Below are 24,005 nucleotides of genomic sequence, written 5' to 3'. Positions count from 1 at the left end.
TGTTTCCATCTTGTATTGAAATTGAAATGAGCAGTTCTTATGATCCCCTCAGGGAAACTGTAAACCAAAATAAGTAAATTTGCTAAACCCCCAAAATGAAGGCCGGAATTTTACTAGCCTGCCCTCCCCAGGAATCGGAGCAGGCGAGGGGCAGAGCATGGAAAGGTCCATTGACCTTAGGCGGGATTTTACGGATTCAGGATGAGCGAGATCGTAAAAACCCACCAGAAGAAATTACCAACAAGATTTAATTTCTTGGCCAAAATCTTCCATCCTCGCTTGGGGCTGGGATTTCCCAGTAATGCTGAAAGTGAATGGAGCTTTGGCTGGAATGCCAAATTCACCATCCTCGCTCGCACCAGGTCTCACCACAGACAAGACTGGGGAATCTCGCCCATTGTAACTTTTACTTTAACAAGAATCAGAACCAATGCAAATTAAACATGAATTAACTGGAAAATGGTGTTTCAAATAAAAGGGTTAATTTCACGTTAAGATACGTGTTACATAACCTCAAACACCGAGTCACCCTTCGCTTAAATGTCTCCTTATGTTGCTGCGTAGTTCCACAACTGTTCTTTATTCACAAAGGGTACATTGTCACATAGTCAGTGTACTCTCCTGTTTCAAAAGAGTGATCATGTTTAATATACAAATCGTTGTCCTGTGACATACATAAAATCGTAATATCTAGCTACAAATAGGTGGAGCTGTTTACATCCACCCGTTGATAACAGGTATTGAGTTTGCTTAAGCAGCGAGTCTTAAAGGGAACATTTAATTCTGTTTTGTGGGCTCATGAGAAGCAGGAGAACCCCTCCTGGGTTTATAAAACAAGGCTCTGGCCAGTGGCTACATGAAGGTCTGTAATCATGTCGGCTGCCCGAGCAGTTGTGCCTGGGGCTATGTAAGTGTACAAAACAAAATGTGCTGGAAAGGACCAATCACAGCAGATGGGCAACCCGCTCGAACAGATTACTGCACAGTTAGTAAAGATGAAAATTTACTCCTTTGTTTCAGGTATGAATCAAGTTGAATCCCAGTCAAGGATTCAAATTGACATAAAAATCAATAAACTAAATATAAAGATTACAATTCATACATTTCCTTCTGAAAAGATGTGACCTCCAAACCAGGAATTGAACTTACAGATCAGCTGATATTGCCTGGTTCCCAGTCCCTATATATTATTGTATTGCTCTTTTCAATCTTAGCCCTACATGCTTCCGTTTACCCTTATCTTCTGTTCAGTTATTATTTAGCATGATAAGTGCTAAGTTGAAAAGTGGTTACAAGCAATAAAATATGATGTGGAGATGCCGGTGTTGGACTGGGGTAGGCACAGTAAGTAGTCTCACAATACCAGGTTAAAGTCCAACAGATTTAACTGGTAGCACCATCTTTTGGAGCGTTGCCTCTTCATCAGGTGAGTGAAGAGTTTGGTTCACAAACGGGGCATATATAGACACAAACTCAATTACAAGATAATGGTTGGAATGTGAGTCTTAACAGGTAGTCAAGTCTTTTCAGGTGCAGACAATGTGAGTGGAGAGAGGGTTAAGCACAGGTTAAAGAGATGTGAATTGTCTCCAGCCAGGACATTTAGTGAGATTTTGCAAGCCCAGGCAAGCCGTGGGGGTTACAGATAGTGTGGCGTGAATCCAAGATCCCGGTTGAGGCCATCCTCATGTGTGCGGAACTTGGCTATCAGTTTCTGCTCAGCGATTCTGCGCTGTCGTGTGTCGTGAAGGCCGCCTTGGAAAACGCTTACCTGAAGATAAGAGGCTGAATGCCCGAGACTGCTGAAGTGTTCCCCGACAGGAAGGGAACACTCTTGCCTGGTGATTGTTGAGCAGTGTTCATTCATCCGTTGTCGTAGCGTCTGCATGGTCTCCCCAATGTACCATGCCTCGGGACATCCTTTCCTGCAGCATATCAGGTAGACAATGTTGGCCGAGTCACGAGAGTATGTACCGTGTACCTGGTGGATGGTGTTGTCATGTGAGATGATGGCATCCGTGCCGATGATCCGGCATGTCTTGCAGAGGTTGCTGTGGCAGGGTTGTACGGTGTTGTGGTCACTGTTCTCCTGAAGGCTGGGTAGTTTGCTGCGTACAATGGTCTGTTTGAGGTTGTGCGGTTGTTTGAAGGCTTGTTTGTGGGGATGGCCTTGGCGGGATGTTCGTCTTCATCGATGACATGTTGAAGACTCCGGAGAAGATGTCCACTCCGGGGAAGTAATGGACGTCGAAGGGTACTCTGTCCGCTGTGTCCTGTGTTTGTCTTCTGAGGAGGTCGGTGCAGTTTTTCACTGTGGCACGTCAGAACTGTCGATGGATGAGTCGAGCGCCATATCCTGTTCTTATGAGAGCATCTTTCAGCATCTGGAGGTGTCTGTTGCGATCCTCCTCATCTGAGCAGATCCTGTGTATCCAGAGGGTTTGTCCGTAGGGGATGGCTTCTTTAACATGTTTAGGGTGGAAGCTGGAGAAGTGGAGCATCGTGAGGTTATCCTTGGACTTGCGGTACAGTGAAGTGCTGAGGTGACCATCCTTGATGGGGATGCAACCGATTCCGGAGAGTAGTCCATGGTGAGTCTGATGGTGGGATGGAACTTGTTGATGTCATCATGTAATTGTTTCAGTGATTGTTCGCCATGAGTCCAAAAGAAGAAAATGTCATCAATGTATCTAGTGTATAGTGTCCGTTGAAGGTCCTGTGCGGTGAAGAAGTCTTGTTCGAACCTGTGCATGAAGATGTTGGCATATTGAGGTGTGAATTTGGTTCCCGTGGCTGTTCCATGTGTGGATGATGAACTGGATGTTGAAGATGAAGACGTTGTGGTCCAGGATGAAGCAAATGAGTTGTAGAATTGCATCTGGAGATTGGCAGTTGTCGGCATTGAGTACTGAGGCAGTTGCAGCAATGCCGTCAATAAAATAGCATGTTGTGGTCAAGAGCGTCATTTCAGCATTAATTTAAAGTCTCATTTAAGGTTCCAGAATTACACTTCTGAATTACAGGCTGTATATCTCCTCGGAGACCGAAAGTTTCAAGTGACCCACTCGCTTCTTGAAAGGATTATTATACTTTATATTATTATATTATTCTATTTTAACCAAATAACATAGATCATGGGTGGGATTTTCCAATCTCGCCCATGCCCGCCCTGCTGCAAGTGAGAACGGAAAACTTGGCATTCCAGCCAAGAATCCATTTACTTTCAGTGGCACTGGAGAATCACAGCCACGAACGGGATGGGGGAATCACGCCCCATGTACTTTGTCAGTTGTTCCAACATGCCACCTTTATTTTTTGCTGATATATGTGCATATATGGCTTAGCAATGCCTACCTATTGGCTAATTATATTGAAACAATTTGTTGGTTCTGTTACCAAGTTCCAATGAATTTGCTCCTGAATGATTATTTCTATACATTCCAATCTGATGTTTTCAAGGAAGTGTGGGGGAGAGGACACATTACATTACCATTACTCATGTATACGCTCATTATTTATCTGCTTTAACATGAGTAATTCCTCCTCAAGAAGTTATACTGACCTGAAGTGCAGCCTCTGGCTCAATGCAGCTAATGTGCTCTTAATAATAATGTATGATGTTATCACAAACATATTCCCCAGTACAGAATTAGCCCGCTCTCTAAAGTCTGTGAATTTATGAAGTTTGAAGCAAATAATTGTTCAAAGTGCACCAAAACTAATCCTAATGAATGTGACAGCTTGTATTCTAAATTTGAGAACAAAGTTAAACCTGGCTCCTTTGCTGCCTTCCATGATTTACACCCATTCTGCAGTAAAATTGTTTAACTGCGGGATCTGTACAGACTGACTCTTCTCCTACACATTGGAATCTGCAGCATATCATTCTTGCTGTCGATGGATTCGTTCATAAACGCTTTGTAAAATAAGCACACAAACCTTCTCGCCGGATCCTAAAAAAAGGTCCTTTCATTAACCATGCTGAGATGTTGTTCCCACTGTTCTTTAAGTGCTGCAAGATTTCAAAATGAAATGTCCATTTATTCTGCTCTGTCAGACATTCCAGTAACATTAAGACAAATAATAACTGACTTCTTCAATAAATGTGTTTAACAGTGATTATTTTGGAATTAAATATTCTTCATGATTTTCAGGCCATGGAGAACATGCTATCTGTCACATCACAGAGGTAAAATACAATTTTCAACAGTTTATCATTGTTGTTGTTTGCAGTCATCAGAGTCATTTATCGTTGAAGTATTGTACCAACAAACATGATGATTTAACTGTAATTTTGCCAGTTTGGTCCGCTATCACAGGACTTTAGTAGTAGTTTTAAGCACAGTAGCAGAGTAATACTGAGGGGGTGTACTCAGGTTACACTGTCGGCTACACATTGTTATAGGTCAAAGTTATAGGCGCTGATTTTGAACCCACGCTCTCCGTCTGTGGAAATGGAGGCTCAAACTTCAAATTTGGAGAGACTTGAAAAGTGCGATTCACGCCACCGAGTTTCTGAGTTCTGATCACCCTGGCCCCTCGCCAATGGAATGCTATGAAACATGCTGTGGGACCCCAGGATGCTCATCTTAATGCATTAGCATGTCATTAGCGAACACTCTCTCCAGGACTTCCCAGCGGGCACTGGCATGACGTCATGTTGGCATCATTTAGAACAGGCATACACAAGCGTAAACCTGGTGCCTTCACCTCCAAGGGGGAATTTGAAGGTGAGCATTTGGGTAGCCATCAGTCTCCAGGGTGTTCACTGCACAGACAGCACCGGAGAGGACTCGGGGGACACAGATAAGTTCGACTCGGGGCTGGGAGTGGGAATCCCAGAATCACCATATCAGGGGGAAGGCTCCAGGGGAGTTCACTCACAGGCCTTACCTTCCCTTCATTTCGGGGCACCCCTTGTTTTAAAGGGGTTGTGAGGGCTGGTATGCAGACAGTGCTTCCCGTGTCCTCCTCCCTGGGTTCCTGTCCATATCACAGCTGAAGGAGCTTCCTTCCTTACGGTGGGGTTGAGGGGGGGGTGAAGGGGGGGAGGGGGGGAGGGGGCGGGAAATGAGCTGTGTCTCCACTCATGCAGCCTGAAGGGCTTCACACACGGGGGAGGATTACTGCAGTGTGATTGGAACCCACACTCAGGCAATGGTGTGATGGGAAAGGGGAGAGGCTGACCGGCAGGCCAAAACCAATTGTCAGGGTTGCTTGTGTGTAACTGTAGATCTGAATGGGTCACGGAAGGCTGCACAGCTCTGCACCTCTTGTGACCTGGGAGAAACAGGGTGCCTTCTGGGAATGAGCTGAGTATGCTAATTGCTGGCCTCACGATTCAGCTGTGCCCCGTCTGCCACACGAGGCAGACACTTGGCTGAACAGCCACCCCGACCTCCCCGCACTTGTGATTATATCAGTAAACAATGTGCAGCCAAAAACATACTGCCATTTAGTGGAGGCCAACTGTTAACACTTTGCAAGCCGATATCCCAGGCATTGTATTGAGGACAGAGCGTCGCTCCTTTCATCCTTAGCGATATGTCTGACTCCTGACTGACAGAGAGTTTCACACATCCTGCCTCTAATGGGCTTACCATAGGGCACAGAAACACCATGTGCAGCATCAGCTACTACAGGCCCCACCCATGTCAGGGGTCCCGGTGTTCACATCCATCTTACAGCCAGAGTAGGCAGCCTGGCAGCACTTTGACAGCCCTTGGGCCTTGTGATCTCTAGAGAGCAATATTAGACCTGAGAAGGGTGAGCGGTGATGGAGGGGGGCATGCACATTCACCCATCCATGGATGGAGGTTGGGAGATGGGCTCTGGGAATAGGGAGGAGGGGGCGGGGGGGGGGAGGGCATGCCAGCAGCAGCGCCTCCTTTCTACGTTGCTGGTGTGCGAGGGGCACAGCGTTGCCATTCTCACACTCTACAGGGGTGAGCCTCTGGGTGAGCATGGTGCTTCCCCCAAAAGTGATGGCATGAACAGAGAGCCTCTGTGTGTGAGCTAAGTGATTTTAATGCAAAACGTTCAATAGAGTGGTGACCTACATACATTGATGCCTATATTCACCCATGCCCATGGTTAATCTTCCTCACCCTCACGATATGTCTGGGTGCATCCCCAGGATCCACAGCTGAGATTGAGGCGGCCTGCTGACTTTCATGCCATGTTGCCTGAGATGACCTTAGCAGACCTCCCTTGGGAGGCTGAGATCAGGAGGGTCCAGGCCTGCTTTCGGGCAACACAGATGTTTGACTGCTGCCCCACTCGGTCTCAGGGTCTCGAGGTGTGTCACTCAAAGGGAAGGGGGTATCAGATGGGCTGGACAAGCCCTGGCTACCCTGACTGGAGGGCATCAGGCTATATTCCTTCCAATTCTTTTCCCTTCAGGTTCCTGGGGGGCCCTGTGCTCCTCCAAGAGTGAGATCCAGTGTGCTGTGGTCCTCTGGCGCTGACACTCGTGGATTCCTGCCGGCATCTGTACTATGCAGTCGAAGCCCAACACCATGGAGCTCATGCCCTCAGACATGGAGGTCATGAGCTGAACTATGGAGTGGACATCTCCTGCCGTGGAGTGCTCATCTGGCTCCAAGGTCTCCACTGTGGACACCGCCCTCGCAGTGTTGGCCTCGGTGCACTGCAGTGAAGTCACCATCTTATCAGAAAGAAGGCGATGAGACTCCTCTAGCCGGCATTGAGTTTGAGGCGAGTTGTTGTCATCCTCCCTGATGCTCACGACTCTGCCTTTGCAGTTCCAGCAGCGGTGTGAAAACTGGATCCAGGGGCATATCATCAGCAAGGGGTTCAGCAGCATCCTTGGCTCCGGCATCCCTTCAAGTGCCAATTCCCTGGGATGTCACTGCCTCCTTCTGCTGTGGATCTTCAGCAGTGCTCACCAGTGAGTGACCCAGAAGCCTGTTTACTTAGTGATCCCACTGAGGAGTGAGTATCTGCGCTGGTGTCAAGTGTGGGTGACAGCTGTGACGCCTCATGTTTGGGGTGGAGAAGAGCTGCTGGAGTCTGGTAGTTCCAGGGGGGTGTGAGGGTGGTCTGGCCTGTTCTGTTGGTCAGCCTCCAAGAGAAGGGACTTGGCATCAATAGATTACAGGGTATACAGAGAGAACATTGATTAATCCTTTGAGACTTGAGGAATGACAGCATATCTTGTGGATTCTCATGCTTGTTTGCTGCCCCCACCACCAGTAGTGAGGAACGCTCTTCCTCCTCCCCATCCAGCTTGAAGATTTGTTCCTCAAAACATGTGAGGGTTCAGAGCTCGGGCATGACTCCAGCTGGCTGTGCTCGCTCACACTTGTTATGGTTGCATTTGTCCTGCAATGACACAGATAGGAAGAGTGTGGGTGGGAGTGTTGACATTTAAGATGGTGATGAGGTGTGGCAGGCATCGAGCTAGGGTGGGAGCTGGAGTGTGAGGAGCATACCAGCTACTGGAAGGAACATGGTGATTGTGGGAGGGAGGGGACATCTTGAGGTCTGGGGTTGGCAAAGGCCAAGGTGGCTGGGTGAGAGAAAGGGTTGGGGGTATTAGGAGCGTGTGAGAGGATCCAGTGGGAGACTGGGGATGGTTCACTGGCTAAGCGAAGAAGATCATTCATTTATATGAAGCTAGCCAGTGCTTGCAGCAGTTATGTTACTGCAGGGTGGGCGAATCAGATGGAACACGTTTCAAGTACGGAGGGATTCTCATGAGCATAAAAATTATTACTAATGAGGTATAAGATTCAGACCAAAAGCACCATCAACGGGAAACACTCCATTTTTCGTACCAGAACCAACACTCTGCCATTTTTTGGTAAGATTTCATCCAGAGCTACATTTAACAGTGTCATAGTGGCAGGTAATTTTCAAAGTTGGCAACCAACACCACAGTTGACTCCATGTTAAACTCTATGCTAACATGTAAAAGGTTCAAAATATGAAGAAATCTACCATGTGAATATTTGCTTGCAAACGTTTAAGGTCTTAAGGTCCTTTTTTTGAAACACATTTTTAGTTGGCCATTCTGTTGAGCTTGTGGATAAAGGAATTTAATCCATAAATATTACAGGACAGATGTTTGGAACACAGAGGTGTTACTGTATGCAGAAAACTCCAATACATCATTGGTATCATGATTTTAACAGCCAGGCCTCAAGTAAGAATATAGAGGTTGACCATTCAGCCCCTCAACCCTTTTCGACCATTCAATTAGATTATGGCTTAGTTATATTTCACTTCATTTGCCAACTTTGATCTCATATGTCCTAATATTCTTAGCTTAAAAAGTTGATTACAGTTTTGAAATTTTCAATTGACCTAGCCTCAAAATCCTTTGGAAGGAGAAAATTTCAGACTTCTATTACCCTTGAAATGAAAATCTTTTTTTTATGACCGCACCACCTCAGTCAATATCTAATGGTTCATTTGATTGATGGGTTGCCCTCCAATTGCATTGGGAATCAGGCATCCTGCCTAACTGCAATATGTAATCTCTGGTGCAAATTGCAAGGTTTATGTAAAGTTGGGCAGTGCTAGGATTTACCTCTAAGAAGAGGTTGCATTATCCGCTTGATTTTTCATTCAAACGCACCAGATGATATAAAAGCAAAATACCACAGATGCTGGAAATCTAAAACAAAAACAGAAAACGCTGAAAAGACTCAGCGTCAGGCAGCATCTGTGGAAAGAGAAACAGAGTTTACTTTTCGAGATCGTATAAGTGTCCTTCAGAGTTTGCACTGGCTGATATCCTGGTTACTGAAGTGGATAGCACCTCTGGGCCCCTGCTTTTCCAGAGCTCACCTGCGTGTCTTACTTAGAGGATAAAGTCCGGGCTCAGAGGAAAATACTTTTCACTGGCAGTCATAGGAACATACCCAAGTCCACCATCATGCAAGGTTGAACACGCATCAAATCCTTCACCACAGAATCACAAGGGCACATTACAACACCTCCCTTTTTAACTTGAAATGCTTGGTTTCCACAATGAACACAGCACATTAACACCAATCTCTTCTCACATCCTAGTTTTTGCATTATCACCAATTCTTCCCTACACCACAACTTCAATTCACATTGCACTTGTTTACATTCATCACCTTACACCTTACAGAACAAAGAGATCTAGGGGTACATGTTCACAGCTCCTTGAAAGTGGAGTCACAAGTGGACAGAGTGCTGAAGAAGGCATTCGGCATGTTTGGTTTCATCGGTCAGAACATTGAATACAGGAGGTGGGACGTCTTGTTGAAGTTGTACAAGACATTGGTAAGGCCACATTTGGAATACTGTGTACAATTCTGGTCACCCTATTATAGAAAGGATATTATTAAACTAGAAAGAGTGCAGAAAAGATTTACGAGGATGCTACCGGGACTTGATGGATCGAGTTATAAGGAGAGGCTGAATAGACTGGGACGTTTTTCTCTGGAGCGTAGGAGGCTGAGGAGTGACCTTATAGAATAAAATAATGAGGGGCATAGACAAGGTATCATAGAATCATAGAAATCCTACAGTGCAGAAAGAGGCCATTCGGCCCATCGAGTCTGCACCGATCATAATCCCACCCAGGCCCTACCCCCATATCCCTACATATTTACCCGCTAATCCCTTTAACCTACACATCTCAGGACACTAAGGGGCAATTTTAGCATGGCCAATCAACCTAACCCGCACATCTTTGGACTGTGGGAGGAAACCGGAGCACTCAGAGGAAACCCACGCAGACACGAGGAGAATGTGCAAACTCCACACAGACAGTGACCCAAGCCGGGAATCGAACCCAGGTCCCTGGAGCTGTGAAACAGCAGTGCTAACCACTGTGCTACCGTGCCATGGTAGATAGTCAATATCTTACTATGGTAGATAGTCAATATCTTTTCCCAAAGGTAGGGGAGTCTAAAACTAGAGGGCATAGGTTTAAGGTGAGAGGGGAGAGATACAAAAGTGTCCAGAGGGGCAATTTTTTCACGCAGAGGGTGGTGAGTGTCTGGAACAAGCTGCCAGAGGTAGTAGTAGAGGCGGGTACAATTTTATCTTTTAAAAAGCATTTAGATAGTTACATGGGTACGATGGGTAACGAGGGATATGGGCCAAATGCGGGCAATTGGGATTAGCTTAGGGGTTTTTAAAAAAAGGGCAGCATGGACAAGTTGGGCCGAAGGGCCTGTTTCCATGCTGTAAACCTCTATGATTCTATGACTATGACCTCTCCACACTCATTCCATCTTACTTTTTCTCCACCTCACAACCCATCCATTATGTGCACAAGACTCACACCCTCTATGCAACAGCCACTTCCCCTCACTCAAAGCAGGGCACAGTAGCCCAGGCAGAATAATCAGCATTGAGGAAGGTAAGACAGGGTGTACTTGTGTAATTTACCTCTCCCTTTCTCCCCTCTCTCTTCTAGCAGTTGAACTAGGAACACTCCTCGTCACAATGGATGACTCGGCACTGTACACCAGCAACCCCCACGATGATGGCATTGCTGTAACTGCCTCAGTACTCAATGCCGACAACTGCCAATCTCCAGACGCAATTCTACAACTCATCCGCTTCATCCTGGACCACAACATCTTCACCTTCAACAACCAGTTCTTCATCCAGACACATGGAACAGCCATGGGGACCAAATTCGCACCTCAATATGCAACATCTTCATGCACAGGTTCGAACAAGTCCTCTTCACCGCACAGGACCGTCAGCCGACACTATACACTAGATCAATGACATTTTCTTCCTTTGGACTCACGGCAAACAATCACTGAAACAATTACATGATGACATCAACAAGTTCCATCCCACCATCAGACTCACCATGGACTACTCTCCGGAATCGGTTGCATTCTTGGACATGCGCATCTCCATCAAGGATGGTCACCTCAGCACTTCAATCTACCGCAAGCCTACGGATAACCTCACGATGCTCCACTTCTCCAGCTTCCACCCTAAACATGTTAAAGAAGCCATCCCCTACGAACAAGCCCTCCGTATACACAGGATCTGCTCGGATGAGGAGGATCGCAACAGTCACCTACCGACGCCCTTGTAAGAAGAGGATATGGCACTCAACTCATCGATCGACAGTTCCAAAGCGCCACAGCGAAAAACCAAACCGACCTCCTCAGAAGACAAACACAAGACACGGCGGACAGAGTACCCTTCATCGTCCACTACTTCCCCGGGGTGGAGAAGCTATGAATCTTCTCCGAAGCCTTCAACATGTCATCGATGAAGATGAACATCTCGCCAAGGCCATCCCCACACACCACTACTTGCCTTCAAACAACCGCACAACCTCAAAAAGACCATTGGACGCAGCAAACTACCCAGCCTTCAGGAGAACAGTGACCACGACACCACACAACCCTGCCACAGCAACCTCTGCAAGACATGTTGGATCATCGGCACAGGCGCCATCATCTCACTTGAGAACACCATCCACCAGGTACACAGTACATACTCTTGCGACTCGGCCAAGCGTTGTCTACCTGATACACTGCAGGAAAGGATATCCCGAGGCATGGTACATTGGGGAGACCATGCAAACCCTACAACAACGGATGAATGGACACCACTCGACAATCACCAGGCAGGAGTGTTCCTTTCCTGTCGGGGAATACTTCAGCAGTCAAGGGCATTCAGCCTCTGATCTTCGGGTAAGCGTTCTCCAAGGCAGCCTCAGCAGAATCGCCGAGCAGAAACTGATAGCCAAGTTCCGCACACATGAGGACGGCCTCAACCTGGATCTTGGGTTCATGTCACACTATCTGTAACTCCCACGACTTGCCTGGGCTTGCAAAATCTCACTAACTGTCCTGGCTTCAGAAAATTCACACCTCATTAACCTGTACTTAACCCTCTCTCCACTCGCATTGTCTGTACCTGTAAAGACTTGATTACCTGTTAAGACTCGCATTCCAACCATTATCTTGTAATTGAGTTTGGGTCTATATGTGGCCTGTTTGTGAACCCAACTCCCACTCACCTGATGAAGGGACAGTGCTCCGAAAGCTCATGCTACTAAATAAACCTGTTGGACTTTAACCTGGTGTTGTGTGACTTCTGGGCGGCACGGTAGCACAGTGGTTAGCACTGCTGCTTCACAGCTCCAGGGACCTGGGTTCGATTCCCCACTCAGGTCACTGTCTGTGTGGAGTTTGCACATTCTCCTCGTGTCTGCGTGGGTTTCCTCCGGGTGCTCCGGTTTCCTCCCACAGTCCAAAGATGTGCGGGTTAGGTTGATTGGCCATGCTAAAATTGCCCCTTAGTGTCCTGAGATGTGTAGGTTAGAGGGATTAGCAGGTAAAATATGTAGGGATATGGGGGTAGGGCCTGGGTAGGATTGTGGTCGGTGCAGACTCGATGGGCCGAATGGTCTCTTCCTGCACTGTAGGGTTTCTGTGACTTCTTACTGTGCCTACCCCAGTCCAACGCCGGCATCTCCACATCACCTCTTTCTTTAAAGAAAAGCATTGCAAGTTAGTCATTCGGATAGAATGGAATGGAAGGCAATTATGCTATTTACCATTAACTTAATCACTTTTGACAATTTAACACTGCAATGAAGTCACTGTGAAAATCCCCTAGTTATCACATTCCGACGCCTGTTCAGATACACTGAGGGAGAATTTAGCGTGACCAATGCACCTAACCAGCATTTCTTTCAGACTGTGGGAGGAAACTGGAGCACCCAGAAGAAACCCATGCAGACACGGGAAGAACGTGCATACTCTGCATAGAGAGTGACCCAAGCTGGGAATCAAACCCAGGTCCCTATCACTATGAAACAGCAATGCTAACCACTATGCCATTGTGCACCCAAATTGCCCTGAAATGTGGTTTCCTAGTATGTTCTGGAATTCCATTGTCAGATTCTCAATAATATACAGTTTGTCTGAAGTTGTGAAGAGGATACAGAGAATCAGCAAAGGGATACACAATAGAAATATTAGGTCAATGGGCAAATATTTGGCAAAAGGGATTTAATATGGGAACACGTGAGGTTACTAACTTTGGCAGAAGAATAGAAAAGCGGAAGATGACAGTACAGAGGATTTTAGGTGCCTTGGTGCATGAATCACAAAATGGTAGCATGAAGTAATTAGGAAAGAAAATGGAATGTTGAAAGGGGAATGGAGTACAAAAACTAGATGTGTTGTTACCAAACCAAAATATTGAGTTTCCTGGTCCACTGAGAGAATCACCCCCCACCCCTCCCCACCCCAGTTCTTAACCCTTCCAACAATATCAACTCTGCCCAAACCCTCAAGATTTTGAACCCCTCAGTCAAATCTCCTCTCAACCCTCTCCTCTAATGAGAACAGCCCCAGCATCTCCAATCTATCCACACAACTGAAGTCCCACTTCCTTACGACCAGTCCCATAAAGCTTTTCTGCACCCTTCCTAATGGCTTCACATCCTTCCTAAATTGTGGTGCCCAGAATTGGATACAATACTCCAACTGAAACTGAACCAATACTTTAATAAAGTTCACCATACATTTTTTGCTTTTGGACACTAAACTCTATTTATAATGACTAGAATTCCATAATCTTATAAACTGTCTTCAACGATTTGACACCTCCAACGGTTTGTGCACATTTACCCCCAGCATCCTCTCCTCTTGCACCCTCAATTTGAATTGTACCCTTTACTTTATATTCTCCCTCCTTGTGCTTCCTACCAAAATGCATCATCTTACATTTCTCTGAATTATATATTGGGGGGGATTCCCCTACCCTTCTGAATTTTGTGTCATCAGGAAATTTTTGAAATTGTGTCCTGAACACAAACTCAGTCATTAATATGAATTAAGAAAATCAATGGTCTCAGTACTGACCCCTATGGAAACTAACTGTTTACCTTCCGTCAGTCTGAAAATCAACTCTTCATCAGGAGAGAGTGGACATGGAGAGGATGTTTCCACTACTAGGAAAAACTAGAACCAGACGGCACAACCTCAGGCTAAAGGGCCCATCCTTGAAAACAGATGAGGAGGAAGTTCCTCAGCCAGAGAGTGGGGAATCTGAGGAACTCTTTGCCGCAGCAGGCTGTGGAGGCCAGGTCATTGAGTGTCTTTAAGGCAGAGATAGATATGTTCTTGATTTATAAGAGGATCAGGGGCTATGGAGAAAAGGCAGGAGAATGGGGATGAGAAAAATATCAGCCATGATTGAATGGCGGAGCAGACTCAATGGGCCGAGTTGCCTAATTCTGCTCCTATGTCTTATGATCTTATGGTCTAATCTCTGCTTCCCGTCACTCGGCTAACATTATATCCCTGCTGGCCCTTTTATTCCATAGACCTCAAATTCACCAGTAAGCCTATAATGTGAGCCTTTATCAAATACCTTTTAGAGGTCCATGCACATCACATCTATCTTATTAACTCCATCAAGCCTCCTGCTAAGGTTCCCAGCATCACAGATGTCTGTTTTCAGCCCGTTTGCGTCACTCCATGTCATATCAGAACATGACTGAAGGCATTGGATATTGACAAGGCTATGGGCCCTCACAATATCCTGGCAATATACTGGAAGTTTATACTCCAGAACCAGCTATTGTCCTGGCCAAGCTGTTCCAGTACACCTACAACACTGGCATTTATGTGTCAATGTAGAAATTTGCCGAGGTATGTCCTGTACATAAAAAAACAGGAAAAATCCAATCTGAACAATTTCCACTCCATCAGTCTACTCTCAATCATCAGTAAAGTGATGGAAAGGGTCATCAACAATGATATCAAGCCACACTTACTCAGCAATAACCTGCTCACTGAGGTTCTGAGGTTCTGCCAGTATCACTCAACTCCTAACCTCATTACAGCCTTAGTTCAAACATGGACAAAAGAGCTGAACTGCAGGGATGAAGTGAGCATGACTGCCCTTGACATCAAAGCCATACTTGACCAAATGTGTCTTCAAAGAGCCCTAGCAAAACCGGAGTCAATGGGAATCAGGGAGAAAACTCTGCACTGGTTGGATTCATGCCTAGCACAAAGGAAGATGTTTGTGGTTTTTGGAGGTCAATCATCTCACACCCAGTGTATCACTGCAGTAGTTCCTCAGTCTAATGTCCTAGGCCCAATGATCTACAACAGATTCATTAGTGATCTTCCCTCCATCATGAGATCACAAGTGGGGATGTTCACTGATGATTGCATAATGTTCAGCACCATTCATCACTCCTCAGATACTGAAGCTGTCCATGCCCAAATGCAGCAAGAACTGGACAATATCCAGGCTTGAACTGATGTGGCAAGGAACATTTGTGCCACACAAGTGCCAGGCAATGACCATCTCCAACAAGAGAGAATCCAACCGTCTCTCCTCGATATTCAATGGCATTACCATTGCTGAATCCTTCCACTAACAATATCCTGGGGAATACTATTGACCAGAAACTGAACTGGACCAGCTATATAAATACAGAGATTACAAAAGCAGGTCAGATGTTGGGAATTTTGTGGTCTGTATATAACCTCCTTACTCTCCAAAGCCTGTCCACCATCTACAAGGCAAGTCAGGAGTGTGATTGAATACTTTCAACTTGCCTGGATGTGTGCAGCTCCAACACCATTGATGAAGCTCAACACCATCCAGGACAAAGCAGCCCACTTGATTAGCATCCCATCCATCACCTTCAGCATTCACTCCTTCCATGACCAATGCACAGTTGCATCAATGCGTACCGCCTACAAGATGCACTGCAGCAATCAGCAAGGCTCCTTCGACAGCACTTTCTACACCTGCGACCTCTACCATAAAATAAATCATTCTAAAAAGGATTAAAAGGAGATAAAATCTGTTTTAGCGCAAGCGTTGGTTGAGCTAAAAATTTTACCAGCAGATGTTCTGAGAATGGGAGATGTTAGTCTTTAACATCTTCAGCTGCAACTTGAGTTGAAGGAAGTTGCCTTGGCAGAGAAAGAAATTAAGTTGCAGTTGAATGAAAAAAAAGGAAATTGAGAGAGAGATAAATAATAATGAAGAAATTGGAGTTGGAAAAACTGATTCTGTTAGATTCTGATAGAGTAAGAGAAGGAATTGGAGAGACAGAAATTAGTTTCAAAAGGAGCTTGAAAGCAAGAAACTAGAGCAGGATAAAGCAATGGAAATGAATTGGGTAGCTCACACATCCAGTTTTAATGTTGGCAGACCCATTAGACTGGTGCCACCTTTTGAAGGAAAACAAATGGATAAATACTTTTTGTGCTTTGAAAAAGTGGCAACGAATTTGAAGTGGCCAAGGGAAGTTTGGACTCTTTAATGCAATGTGTGCTGACTGGTAAAGCTCAGATTGCTAAAGGTCAGGGAGCTTCATAGAATCCCTACAGTGCTGAAGGAGGCCAAGGCCATTCAGCCCATTGAGTCTGCACCGACCACAATCCCACCCAGGTCCTATCCCCGTAACCCCACATATTTACCCTGCTAATCCCCTGACACTAGGGTCAATTTAGCATGGCCAATCAACCTAATCCACACATCTTTGGACTTATTCAACCTTGTCCACAGAGCAACATTTGTGATACGAAGACGTTGGAGTGGCCGTACTGAGAGCTTACCAGCTTGTTCCTGAAGCATATCGACAGTGCTTTATAAACTATAGCAAACAGGAGGGCCAAACATATGTTGAATTCGTCAGAAATAACTCTTCTTTGACAGATGGTGTGACTCTCAGGAAATAAATTCTGACTTTAAAAAACTAAAACACATGATGCTTGTGGAAGGATTTCAAAGGAACCTACCTGATATCTCGGTTACTTGTTTAAATGAACAGAAAGTTCTTGAGGCCACTCAAGCAGTTGTTGTAGCTGAAGAGTATGTGCTGATCCACAAGGGGAGTTTTCTGGGGAGAGACTCTTCACAGGATAATGTGAAGCATGAGACAAAAGGCATGTCTCAGAATCCAGTTAGGCCAGGAAAGGTTAGGTCTTCTTCCAGTTTTGTTGAAGATGGAAAAACAGTGGAAACACCTGCTTGTGGGGAGAAGGATTTGGGAACCAAACTGAAACATGTTTGCTTCTATTGTAAAAGAAGGAAATAAAGACCAGAATTTTCGGGTTCCGCCCACCATGAGAATCGGAGCGGGTGAGGGATGGACCATGGAATTGTCCATTGATCTTGGGCAGTTTTTTACAGTTTTGAGACGAGTGAAGCCATAAAATCCCACCCAGAGTGTCTGAGTGTTGAGACCTACAGAAGAAAAATGTCTTCGAAAGGGGTGACTATGGTGAAAATGCAATCACCCGTGCTGGATAATTCACTTTGTGAAGAGTTAGATGCTGGAATTAAACAGCCAATTCTCAAAGAGTCTAAGCCATTTATTATTGAAGGGACATTGTCTTTGTCTCATGGAGGTGGGAATGTTTCCCAGACCAGTTGCTATATTGAGGGATGCTGGTGAAGCCCTGCCTTTTATATTGGAAGGGATTTTGTTTTTGTCTGAGGGATCATATAAAGGAACTAGTGCTCTAGTTCAGGGACTTGAGAAGGGTTTTATGAAAGTACCTCCTCGTGTCATTGATTTAAGGTCAGAGTTAGTATCAGGACGCATCGAGCTAAACCTTCGGTTGATTGTGTGACCTTTGTTTTAGGAAATAATTTAGCTGGTGGTAAGGTACATGGTAATGTACATGGCTCGTGGGTTTTAGATGTTTGAGTGACGATACTGTGCCTTTAAGAAATGTATTTTAATCATGTTTCTCTGCAGGGTTTTTTTCAAGCAGGCTTTAGCAATTTTTTGGTGCTGTGACCTGTTATCCTCTAATTGTTACTGAAGCAATATAATGGATATCATGTTGATTGTAATCTGTACTAATGTAGGGTCCTGTATTTTTTAATGATCCCTTGGGATTGCTGAGTGGAGCTTGATTGACAGTTTATGTCATGTGATTAGGGATAACTATGCTCCACAGAAAAGTCGAGGTTTTAGTTCAATTTTCTCAAATGCTGTTTGGACTTGAGACAGAAAGCAATATCTCTTGTTTTCCCCTCTCTGGAGTTGGAAATTCTGTTATCTGTGAGTTGCTGTTAGAAGCTGGTGAAGGTAGGCAGTGTCTCTCTCTCTCTTTCTCCAGAGCTTTTTTTTTGAAAATTCCAGGACTGGGAAGCCCCAGAGATTTGTTCCAACATTCAAAGGACCAATTCACAGCAGGTGTTAAAAAGCTGCAAAATCTAGCATCACGTGAACATACTTGTTTTTTGTGCCAAGTCTCGAAAGGGGTACATTTATGGGATGGGGATTGACTTGGAACAACATAGATAGCTAGCTGTTAAGGTTTATTCCGTATCATGTTTGAATCTTGTAATTGGTAAAAGTTATGCTAATTCTTTTTATATTTTAAATGTGTTCTTAAATAAATTTTGTTTGATAAAAACTTCCTAGTGGGTCACTTGAATCATAGCTGGAGTGAAACAGCTAATGCTCACCCATGCCAAATTCAAATGTAAAAACTTAAGGTCTAGGATGGGCTGACTTCATAAAACACCTTGGAGTTTCTGGCCTGGGTCTTAACATTGAGCAAAAGGTCTAAAGCTGCCAGAGTCATTTGGAGAGTTATGGTACCCTTTTGGAGAAGTAAGGGGCCTTTTGGATATGTCCAAGGAGCTGTGGGGTGACCACATTCAGAACCTGTTGCCCATGGAACCCACAGCCTGACAGATGTGCTGCAGTAACGCCAGCTGTTGATCATGCTCCAAAAATGAGGTCTCAAGCTCCTCCAGCTGACAATGTTCCCTGCACATGTGGTTGTCAGGATATGAGAGTTCCTTCATGGAACAAGATGTGCACTCCACAGGTCCAAGATACGCTGCAATGCTTCCATTTATTAAACCCTTCACTGAAATAAACTTAAGACATAAATAAATACCAGCTGATTGTCAATTAATGTCTTCCCTTCTGCCGATGTCCCTTTATTTTATAGAGAGGCTAACTGAAATGTTTTTTACCCTTGTTATCCAAATACCTCAACGTTTAATTTATTGACAAATTCAGAACCCTTTACTGTTACCATCCCTTGCTATTTAATTCTAACCTTATCTCTTAGATTTGTTAATTAATTGAACACTAATTGTAATTATATTGTTAGGAAGTTGGAATTAAATGAAAAGTTGAATGTGCACAGCAGTTTTTCAAATTTTCTGCCGACTACTACAGATAAGCACAATGGCTAGAATTTTACCGGCCCGCCCGCCATGGGAATCGGAGCAGGCAAGGGACGGACAACGGGAAACTCCGTTAACCTCTGGCAGGATTTTATAGTTTTGGGACGAGTGAGGCTGTAAACTCCCGCTGAATTACTTACACAATTAACAATAGCAGCAAATTATAAAAGATACATAGCACTATACTGGTTTGTGGGACAGTTCAAGTCTTTATTCCTACTCTGGACAACACATCAGCCACAGACTACATTGCACCTAAGTTTCCTATTTTTAAATATAAACAGAGATTGATGAAGCTAGCTAGGAGATCATAATCAAGAAATAATTTCTGGACAATGTCATGTGAGTGTTGAATGTACCTTTAAGGAAGGTTTTTTAAAAAATCATGCAAATTACAGCTTCATTGGGGGAGGAGTTAAGCTGTGGCAGTCAGGTGATAGGGATTTTTCCTTTGGGCTTTCAGTTTCGCTTTGGAGAGTGTGTTGGAAACAGTTTAGCAACAAGCTAAGAAGCAGCCTCTCTCCCTGTTCGGCTCTGAAACTATTATCAGTTAGCTGAAGGGGAGGCTTATTGCCTTCCTGCCTTAAAGAAGCTTTGTTTTGGCAAACAGATTCGACCACAACCTCTTCTGAGTTTCTTCACAAGGGATTTTCAGCATTCAATCGAGGAGGCTGGATTCCTAAAACAATTGGGCATTAACCTATGCTGTATTGTGTTTATTTGGAGGGTTTTGTGTATTGGATAGAACACATTAGAGATATCTTTAAGAGTTATACATTATTGTGGTTGTTGTGTTTCTGGTTTATAATTGTTAAAAGTTCTTGCTAAGTGTCTTACTATACATGTCAACAATATTCTTAATTAAACTTCGTTTTTGATAAAAGCTCCTCGTGGGTCAGTTGAATCACACCTGAAGTGAAACCTCTCATGCTCATCCGAGCCAAATTCAACATAAAACGTTACAGGTCAGGCGAGCTTCATAGAACACCTTGAAGTATCCAACCTGACGTGTAACAGCAATATACTTCGAATAAGCTAATAGCTCATTGTACACGTACAACACTTGGAATAAACATTGCTCCAGCAACAGATTGCACCGTGTATCCAACTGTTCCATACCTTCACAAAAATAAATTCTGAGTGTTGTTAATTGTTAAAATAAATTTATACATTAGGTTTGGTTCCTCACAACGGTGAGAACTGAATGCGTTTCCCATTGATGCTTATACTTCACATACCGGAGTTACCAGCTTTAGTCAGAATTAAACTAAGCCAAGGCTCCTACTGCTCAAAATATTTTGAGATGTTGAATGTTAAAACTATTGTTTACACCACTGACTGAGTTACTTTCACAGTAAAGTAACCATTCTTTTTATAGTTAGATAAGAATTCGACTCCCAAAACAAAGAGAAGGCACATGGATTTCGATAGAAAAATCAGGCTTCTCATTGAGATTCTGACAACAGTCTCAAATCAGGGAGATTTGACAAAACTGCACTGAAATCATGGGCCCAATTTTACCATTGCGTTGCACCCGTTTTCAGGCGCGTAAACTTGGTAAAGTCGGGCATGAGGCGAGTAGTGTGATCTGTGCCCGCCTCTGCGCCGGTTCCCCCTTTACCAAGGCCCGAAAGTGGCCTCGATCGGAACCGCGCCTGAAACAGGCGTGACGGCCATTTAAATGTATTTGCATGCATTTCAATTGACTTAATGGACTGCACGCCCAACCTTACCAGCACTTCCCCCTTTACCACTGTGTTCGCCCATCCAGAATTGGCACGAAACAGACATGCTCCACAAAAGTCTGATTCGGGCACTCCAGTTAGTGAGAAGGTAAGTGCCAAGCATCCCGAGATCAGTGTGGAGGGAGGGGGGGCGGGGGGGCCTGCTGCCACTCTGCCTGAGATCAGTGAGGGGGGAGGGGAGTCTGCTGCCACTCTGTCTGAGATCAATGGGGGGGAAGGGGAGAGGGCCCGCAATCGGTCTGGGTGGTAGAGGAGTGGGGGAATAAGGGGGTCAGTCATGTTGTGGGGGCGGGGCAATGTCTGTGGGGGCCAGGGGGAGACATTATCTGGCCCAGGAGGGATGTGGCAGGGGAGCAGCATTCCGGGATAGTCAGCATGGATTCGTGAAGGGCAAGTCATGCCTCACAAATTTGATAGAATTTTTTGAGGAGGTAACTAAGTGTGTTGATGAAGGTAGGGCAGTTGATGTCATATACATGGATTTTAGTAAGGCGTTTGATAAGGTCCCCCATGGTCGGCTTATGATGAAAGTAAGGAGGTGTGGGATAGAGGGAAAGTTGGCCGATTGGATAGGTAACTGGCTGTCTGATCGAAGACAGAAGGTGGTGGTCGATGGAAAATTTTCGGATTGGAGGCAGGTTGCTAGCGGAGTGCCGCAGGGATCAGTGCTTGGTCCTCTGCTCTTTGTGATTTTTATTAATGACTTAGAGGAGGGGGCTGAAGGGTGGATCAGTAAATTTGCTGATGACACCAAGATTGGTGGAGTAGTGGATGAGGTGGAGGGCTGTTGTAGGCTGCAAAGAGACATAGATAGGATGCAAAGCTGGGCTGAAAAATGGCAAATGGAGTTTAACCCTGATAAATGTGAGGTGATTCATTTTAGTAGGACTAATTTAAATGTGGATTACAGGGTCAAAGGTAGGGTTCTGAAGACTGTGGAGGAACAGAGAGATCTTGGGGTTCATATCCACAGATCTCTAAAGGTTGCCACTCAAGTGGATAGAGCTGTGAAGAAGGCATATAGTGTGTTAGCTTTTATTAACAGGGGGTTGGAGTTTAAGAGCCGTGGGGTTATGCTGCAACTGTACAGGACCTTGGTGAGACCACATTTGGAGTATTGTGTGCAGTTCTGGTCACCTCACTATAGGAAGGATGTGGAAGCGCTGGAAAGAGTGCAGAGGAGATTTACCAGGATGCTGCCTGGTTTGGAGGGTAGGTCTTATGAGGAAAGGTTGCGGGAGCTAGGGCTGTTCTCTCTGGAGCAGAGGAGGCTGAGGGGAGACTTAATAGAGGTTTATAAAATGATGAAGGGGATAGATCGAGTGAACGTTCAAAGACTATTTCCTCGGGTGGATGGAGCTATTACAAGGGGGCATAACTATAGGGTTCGTGGTGGGAGATACAGGAAGGATATCAGAGGTAGGTTCTTTACGCAGAGAGTGGTTGGGGTGTGGAATGGACTGCCTGCAGTGATAGTGGAGTCAGACACTTTAGGAAAATTTAAGCGGTTATTGGATAGGCACATGGAACACACCAGGATGGTAGTGAGTGGGATAGCTTGATCTTGGTTTCAGATAAAGCTCCGCACAACATCGTGGGCCGAAGGGCCTGTTCTGTGCTGTACTGTTCTATGTTCTATGTTCTATATCATTTTTTTCCTGCACAGTTGGAGGTGCCGATCGGAGCTGCAGAGTTTCAGGCATGTTAAGCCCCGCCCACAAGCTTGTGTAGTGCGATTCAGAATTGCTGATATTTTTGCAGGCAGAGCGAGTATGGGGACGCCGGAGAACAGGTCTAAAAGTCGGATCAAATCCACCCAGCACTTAGAATCAAAATGGTAAAATAGGGCCCCATGACTGAAAATCTCCATATATAAACAGGTGACATTTTTCCCTGCAGCAACAGCACTTTAAACTACAGAGCTTGTCTTGTTGTTGAAGGGATCACTCCATTGCTTAAAACTGTGGCTGCAATGTGAGAGATTTGCAGTGGGCAAGTGTCAAATGTTCCTGTAGATTCCTGTCTTTCACACATCAGGCAGGTGAAATCTCCTGGTGCAGTGATATGAAGTGACTCAGACCAGTCCTCCATATCAGTGTTTTTCAAATGGGGGTCACGGCCCGTGGGTGGGTCGTTTTTTACATTTTCTCTCTGGGTAAATGCTCGTTGCCCTATAAACAAATCCTGTTCAAAAAAATATACACATTCATAAGGTTACACTTAATACCTAGCCATCACACAAATTCATTGGATAGCATAGTGGCACAGTTGTTAGCACTGTTGCCTCACAATGCAAAGGACCTGAGTTCAATTCCCAGCTTGGGTCACTGTGTGTGCAGAGTTTGCATGTTGTCCACTTGTCTGCGTGGGTTTCCTCCGGTTGCTCCGATTTCCTCCCACAGTGTGAAAGATCTACTGGTTAAATGCATTGGCCATGTTAAATTCTCCCTCAGTGTACCCAAACAGGTACCGGAGTACGGCAACTCGGCGAATTTCACAGTAACTTCATTGCAGTGTTAATGTAAGCCTACTTGTGACACTAATAAATAAAATTTATCAATAAAATCTGATATTTGAAATAGCTGTGGGTTCAGCACTGATGTAGCGTTACCTATAGGTCTGGTTCTGTTCTGTTTATAATAATGTGGAGATGCCGGCGTTGGACTGGGGTAAACACAGTAAGAGGTTTAACAACACCAGCTATTCTTTAACATAGAACATAGAACATAGAACAGTACAGCACAGAACAGGCCCTTCGGCCCACGATGTTGTGCCGACCTTCATCTGAAACCAAGATCAAGCTATCCCACTCCCTACCATCCTGGTGTGCTCCATGTGCCTATCCAATAACCGCTTAAATGTTCCTAAAGTGTCTGACTCCACTATCACTGCAGGCAGTCCATTCCACACCCCAACCACTCTCTGCGTGAAGAACCTACCTCTGATATCCTTCCTATATCTCCCACCATGAACCCTATAGTTATGCCCCCTTGTAATAGCTCCATCCACCCGAGGAAATAGTCTTTGAACGTTCACTCGATCTATCCCCTTCATCATTTTATAAACCTCTATTAAGTC

The sequence above is a fragment of the Mustelus asterias genome, chromosome 7 (genome assembly GCF_964213995.1).
Source record: "Mustelus asterias chromosome 7, sMusAst1.hap1.1, whole genome shotgun sequence".
Taxonomy (NCBI): Eukaryota; Metazoa; Chordata; class Chondrichthyes; order Carcharhiniformes; family Triakidae; genus Mustelus; species Mustelus asterias.
The sequence above is the reverse complement of the archived record's forward strand: the minus strand, read 5'-3'. Positions refer to the sequence as shown.